Raw genomic sequence first — 7,729 nt, 5'->3', positions numbered from 1 at the left:
ATAATAGTATATGCTTTTACGAATGTAATCACAAATTTCTTAAAAGGCTCGGGCACTTATAATTCGCTGTTCGGTTTAGACCTTACGGGTCGGATAATACTATGAATACTCTAAATTATTGTACCAGAAGCATGATTTAGATTGTAGTTAATTTATAAACAACTGTATATCTAAAAACAAAAATAGGAATAAAGAAACTAGCAATAAACAAAGTATTCTATTCTATACAAAAGGAATGAAGTGGGGAACATGCTCCTGGAAGGAACAGTTGTTAAGAAGAATGGCATAACATCTCTCAAATAGCAATAAAAAAGATTTGACAAAACTTCATGCTGCCGATTTGACAGAACTTCTCCTTAGTGATAGATTCATATTCTTCTGTTGGTGCTCACATAATCAATGTCCAACGGTAGTAGTTTAATTATTGTACCATTAAATTTTTTTGGACTAGAATTGATGTAAATTTTCAAATTTCATTTCTGTTCAAATGCCAGATGCTAATCTGTAACTTTATCAAATGAAACTATGCAAGAAAAGAGCAGCACGATAACAAGTTATAGATCCAAATCATATCAGCGCTGTAAGAAAATCGTAGTACCATTTTACCTTTTCCAGGAATAGTCTTAATCTGAATGCATTATCAATTGAGTTCACAAATATTAGAACTTTCTTCTGAATAAGCTCTAACTTTAGAAGGGAAAGGATATAAAGCATCTTATGCTTAGCACTGCATGAAATCTGTGGTAAGATTGGGAGTAACTAAATTTGTGGTATTGAAATAAATACACTAAAGCTAGAGAAAATCAGGACAAGAACTGTAAATAGACAAGGTCATTATTTAATAATGGCCCCATAAAAAGGGTTATGGACAGGGAACCGTACTAACTTGTATACAATACCCGTTGGAGTCTACTATGGACTTACAGTTAGAATTTTCAAGTGATATTGCATAAGTGCACGCTGATTCCTGCGCAAGAAACAAACTACACAGTGGACAAACAGAGAGCAGTATGAAACAAACTACAGAGTGCCTGCGCAAGAACGAAATCTTTTGCATTGTTGTTTCTGTTGCAAAACAACGAAAATTACACGATAATATTTGGTGAGAAGCTAAATCACACAAACAACGATGTCTACTACTGTGCTTGACTGAATCACAGTACCATTCTACCGCACTGACGACACTGCTGCGCTCCTGGCCCAAGATCATGCCGAGAACGTCGGGCTCTGCGCCGCTAGGTTCTTCATTTCTGATCGCCTCATCGTCCATGTCGGTCGTCTGCGGCATACTAACTTGTATACTAAAGCTAATATCCACAAACTGAAGTGTCAGCAACATTCACTTGATTCGAATGCTAGTGAGATGCTTAGAGATCTACCAGTGCAGGCTGCGGATTTAAGATGTTGTGAATAACTGCAAAAAAGGAAGCAAGAAGAACCTAATTTCACCTTGAAGTTGCATGCACAAGAATGGATTGGCAACTTCTTGGGATATGTGGGACAAGCGCCTTCAAGTCATCTTCGCAGCGATAGGACAGAAGGTCAGCCTGGGAACTAACCATTAAGAGATTAGTAACTTCGCCAGAAGGACATTTCTCACCCATTCTGATACATCACGACAACTGTGTGAAATTTGGTACACACCAGTATAATGTAACATATATTTTGCCAATGTAATTATGTTAAAAGTTATGACAGTAGATATTCGCAACATGCCACTCTAAAACGTGGTATAGTTTAAACAACAACACTGTGTACTGGCATAGAAAATGTTCTCAATTCTGCATTAGCATAAATCAAATTCCCATATTTGCAGTGGCACATGGCGATATCATTCGGGCAGCATAGGCACTAATACTGTAAACGACTCAATTAAACAGTTTTTAACTTGAAGCTGAAAAATCAATACTCCTGAATACTATTTTGCAAAATAATATAGATCCACAACTTCAACAGCTATGTTATGTTTTTGTATATGGGAAGAGACAGAATAATTTGATATTTCAAAACCATAAGAAAATTATTCATTCCTTGTTGGGATAAAATCTTTCCAAGACTACCCATCTAATATGTGAAACATGTATGCGTAAAAGATCTCTATGCATAAATACTGCAATAGGCAAACAAATTGCACCTCATCAAGAATCATCATTGAAAGTGACTCTTTAATAGATGATCCCTAGACAATGCCCTTTGATATGCATGATGCAACGCAAGATGGGGTTGTCACAAGAATATTAGGGGGCCCAGACAATGCAAGTTTCTGCAAGTAACAAGAAGCACAAGCAAGTTAGTTGTGCCAATAAATATAACCCTACAAAATTGATACTGTTTGGAGAAAATAACAGTCAAACTCAAACAAGACAAATGCCTCACAATATCCTTATCTGACATGCTCGCGGTCACTTGAACAATCTTCAACTTGGACGTACACAACTCAAGGAGAGATGATGCCTCATTATAAACCTACAGCAAGAAGAAAAGAAAAGAAGAAACCAACAGTGAGATATTTGGCAATAACTAGTCATATCATCTATAACTACTAATAAAAAAAATAGGTATTCTTGGTCCGTCACAATATTTATAGAAAAGCCCTTCAACTTTTTTTAAATCAACCGAAGGCACTGAAAAAGGTCTCATGTGCGTATTTTCGTCGCAGAACGTCCATGTCAAAATTGTAGATGTATCAGGAAACCAATTTTTTGGTATAACACGTCGTGTCCATGTCAAAGTTGTAACTTTTTTAAGAAACATCAAAGTTGTAGTTAAATACTAGGAAATCAATATGCACGGGCCAACCTACCCAGCGCAGTTTCCTTATCGTTCGGAGGCCCACCATGACGTACAGGCGCTGCTATGGGGAACTGCCAAGAGCGAGACACGGGCGAACGGACAACGGCTTGCGCCTGCGACGGAATTCAAGGGATCTGACCGGCTCCTACCGTGGCATCACGAGGGCGGCGTTGCAGAGGCACCGGCGAGGATCAAAGCAAGGACGGGGCGGCGGAGGAGTTCCGGTGCGGCTTGATGCCCAGCTATAACAATCCTTCCATATCTTCTTAGCCCTTCCCGGTCTCTCCATGGCGTGTCTAGCAGCCTCCGTTCTTCGGTCCCAATGTCAGCTGAATCTACTATTCGATTTCACTATCCGTCCTCTATGTACCTATACTGGCCATGCGTTGACGTATTGGTCATGATGCTCTCCTCGCAGGACTAAAGATCAGAGGGCTCAAAACAGACCACCAAAGCTATCTGGATTACTTTTTGTGTTTTATTGGACATGACAAAGATACACAAGTAAGCGACGGCCATTGAATGATTTCCCATAGGGGGCACACACGCTACATTATAGTACACAAATTGTTATGCCGATCGAGGGCATGTGCTATTTCACATGTGTTATCTCAGGTGGATTGATCAGGTTGATCAAGCACACTGTGTACATGTAGATTAATTCCGGCAACATCGCATCAGCAAGCAAACCGAGCAACATTTTGCAGGCTGCTCTACGCAGAGAGTATCCGGCAACTCGCCTGACCATCTCGGTGAAACTAAAGCCGAGTCTGGAGCCAACACGTGCATTATTTTCTACAGGCCATGGTGCATCACGTTCAGATGGATCCATCTAGCTGGTCTCATCATGATGGATGGTAGTCGTGTAATACTTGAGATGACAGCGTGCATGGTTTGGTGTAGCCACTAGAGCATGCTTGCCAAATTGGTTTCCCACGAACAGCTAGGGCAAAAACATAACATGCTTTTTCAGTTGCCTCCATGCAGCATAATTGACGATAACTCTGGACAATTACAATTTAACTGGGAATTTCGTTTTACTCAATAGATTTTCTGTTAGAATTCATTTTTGATGATACTATGACAAAGGCATTTAAAACTTCTTACCCGTTGAATTGGACAATCGGTGGAGATGTGCAGGGGAAGGGCTAGGAAAATTTTAGACTGGTTGCACAATTTGGACCGATTTATTAAATGTGTGATTGTTTGAAGTGACAAAATAGTTTTGCGCACATATTGGCATGTATTCTCGTGCATGTAGTAGTGCAGATGCTTATGTAGAACAAGAGTGAAGATGAAGTCAACAATTTTCTGAATTCGTACTACGATAGAAACGCTTAGGCACATTAGGAAGTATATTTCCTAAATTATAGGTTCATTTTAACTATAAATTCATTGACTGCTATCAAACTATCTTCTTTGTATAATCGATAGGCATATTATATTAGCATGTTGACTATTTTTACCTTTTAACTTTCTTATGAACAAATTCGGTGTATGAGCCAGCTTTCTATTCTAATGCTCTTATTATATTCGAATCACCAATCTTTGGTATTTGGTTGTCGTCAATCTTAACCCCATTTGATCACAATATGTATCCCTTTGCAACGCACGGGCAATTTTCCTAGTAATATTTAACATACGTAAAATTTTATTCGCAATGCACCAGTAGATTGTAATATGAATCACTGAAGTACTAATTAGCAGGTCTAACATTCAAGGAACTCGCAAAAAAAAATCTCACTACATCCAGCATCAAATAGAAGAACAATTCATATTATCGTGCATGAATCAGGACATAATGTTAACTAGAGATAAATCAATAAGCAACTTTACAGCAGTTGCCTATATACATACAAAATATCTTGCGAAGAAACAGAAGTCGGAATACCTGTTGGCATAACTCGCGAGTTGGCACCAGGATTAAGGCATTTGGGGCAGATTTCCGAATACGCCCTTCTTTGCACAACTTCAACAACTCTTGCAGCAGCGGGAGAAGGTAGGCAAAGGTCTTTCCGGAACCAGTCTTGGCCTTAGTGACCACATCCTTCCCTTCCTGGAATCACAACATTAGGCTGTCGTTCAGTACTACCACGAACTAGGGGAAATCAAACAGTTGCATTTTGAACTCAATGGCTACCACAATCATGAGTAGAGCTTTCACTAAACCCAACTCTAATTCAGTCTGGTCTGCATTGACAAGTGTCAGAAAGCGGGCTGCTGCGCCTAACCCAAAAGATTCACCAAAGAAAGCGAGTTGGTTGTCATAATAGTACTACTGTACTTGGCTAATTTTATCAGGCTAAACAGGCTACAACTTGTTCCAAAACATTCAGCATAGAGCTTACTAAATCTCTGGCTCCTGAGCTTACTGAACGCCAGGAGAAGGAGCGAGACTGAAAGCTACTGTAGAAGGCAGAAATCGCGCACCAGGATGAGCGGGATGGCCTCTCGCTGGATCGGAGTGGTATTGGTCAAGCACTTCTTCCTCAGGGCCCTCTTGAGCTGCTCGTCCAGCCCAAACTCATCAAACGTCACCTCCCTCTCCTCCTCTGTCGCCGCCGCCTCCTCTTCCTTCTTCACCTCCTCCACGACGCCATTCGTAGCGTCCACGCTCCGCCACCTCGCTCCCGGCGCCTCCTGCTCCCCGCGTAGCCTCCTCCTGACATTGGGGCAGAGGTCGGAGGCCGGTAGGTCGTCGGTGGGGGTAGGGGAGAGGTGGCCGCCGCCGGCTGGTTGGGTGGATCTGGGATTCGGGGGAGGAGGAAGACAGAGCAAAGGAGGTGGTGGTGGTGGTATGTGAGGAGCGAATAGGGTTTGGTGGGCCGGTGGGTTGGATGAACGGATGGATGGATGTTTGACACGTCATCGATCCATGCCATAGCAGATTCCACCAATAAGAATTATGCTTATACGCTAATTATTTTAATAAGTGTATAGAAATGAGCTACCATGTGTGAAGATTCATGAAGGATAAAAATACCAGTCCAATATAAAAGTAAGATGAAAAAAATTACAAGCCTGTGCCATGAATGTGGTCACTATATTAAAGGAAAGTTTTGATAGTTATTTTTTAGATAGTTTTTATGCAAAATATTACAATCTTAAAATGTGGGCCTTTTTGACAAACCAAAAACCGGCCCATTAGCAAGCATGTAGGATAAAATACCAGCTCAATTAAAAGTAAGATGAAAATAATAGCCCAACAGAAAAGTTGTACAAAAAACAGTTCAATACATGGATGAGGTGGGATAGAATGGACCCACGAGTGACATGTCAACATAGTTAGAACATGTTATGACATTTTTATAATCGTCATAAAAGTTATGGCGATCTCACGTTATGCGGTTACGACGTTTTTGACTCACATCGTCGTAATTTATATGTAGATTTGATCCCCTCAAACGGTTTACGACTATCTCGGATGAAATCGTCATAGATTAATGACGAATTCATCAACGACCTCTTAAAGAACGTCATCTATGAGCATATTTCTTGTAGTGATTGTTATGACTAGATTGTTAATCATATTTTCATCACCTTTGATCATGATCTATTTTATGTCCTGTGAGTAGTTCTGTTAGTTCTTGAGGACATGGGAAAAGTCTAGATGCTAGTAGTCATATGATGTTGAAGTAATATGTGTTGATTGATATTTAAGTTATGGTGTTATTCTTCTAGTGGTCTTATGTGAACGTCGACTACATAACACTTCACCTTTTTAAGGACCTAGGGGGATGCATTGTGTATAAAGAATGCTTATGGTGGATTTCCGGAGTGACAGAAACTTGAACCGCAGTTCGCATACTTTTGCATGAGGGAGTATTGTATCCTAAAGCTTATTGCTATGGTTAGGGTGTGCCTTAATTTCTCTCTTGTATTTGCAGATGCTTGCAAGAGGGATTAATCATAAGAGTGTACTTATCTTATCCTAGATGTTGCATTAGTTAAGATCCACCCACATAACACTTATCAATACAAAACATACACTACAAGGAATTCATTTAATCATGACGCCCAATTTTGGTCAATGAATGGTCATTATCATTATTTTATGATGATTTTGTGACCAAATTTAGAGGGTCAACAGTTGGGCGTCAAGAAAGAAGAAACTTGACCTTTCTAATATTTTGGTCATAAGGTCTACGACAAAAATGTTTTGGTCATTATATCAATGGCCAAAACTTTGGTCAAGGGTTCTGTGCCTAAACCATCTAGGATCTTATATGGCAGGACGATGTGGCATAGGTGCCACGTAGTATCTAACATGGAAGATGACATGTCACACGTTTTTATAACGGTGAAATGCACTTCACATATGATTTTACAAGGCATGGGCCTAGCCTAATAGTTTGGCCCATTCATTTATAAGGTCATAATCATTTCAACCCAATAGTTTGGTTCAAATAGTCTAATTGATTTAGGTCTAGGACTTATTTACAATGTGCAGGTCCAAAAAAATAACTTATAAGATAAGCGCATCAACTAATGAAATACCAGGTAAAATCAAATATTTACATATGAAATATATATTCGTTTCAGCAACATGTTGCAAAAAAATACACTATACATTATCCCTCAACCGCAGGCTTGATGACTCTAGTCTCAACACGGCCAACATGCACAGTTCCAATACAAAATACACTATACATGTTGTTGTGGTTGACTTGCAAGAGTCGACATGGCCAATGACCACAATGTTGAGGTGGATCTTCTCCTTGCCCATGGCTGCTGGAGTTGTCAACTATATTCATAGACCAAATTAGGGGTGGTGAAATGAGTTAAAAAAAACTTAATACTAATGAATGAATGATAGTGACAATGCTGTGATAAAAACATAGGCAAAACTATATAAACAATAGCATTAAGAAGGACAAGCATATCAACCATGTTAACAGCAGAACAAAGAACTCATTGATAACCAACAAAAAATCTA

The 7,729-nt window shown here is 39.7% G+C and overlaps 1 pseudogene; it reads right to left on the bottom strand.

The window, feature by feature from the left end:
* Positions 1-567: 567 nt before the first annotated feature.
* On the bottom strand, positions 568-7,519 carry LOC123405344 (annotated as a pseudogene).
* Positions 7,520-7,729: the final 210 nt, after the last annotated feature.

This window comes from Hordeum vulgare, chromosome 6H (assembly GCF_904849725.1).
Source record: "Hordeum vulgare subsp. vulgare chromosome 6H, MorexV3_pseudomolecules_assembly, whole genome shotgun sequence".
Lineage (NCBI taxonomy): Eukaryota > Viridiplantae > Streptophyta > Magnoliopsida > Poales > Poaceae > Hordeum > Hordeum vulgare.
This window is presented reverse-complemented; position numbering and strand designations above follow the sequence as displayed.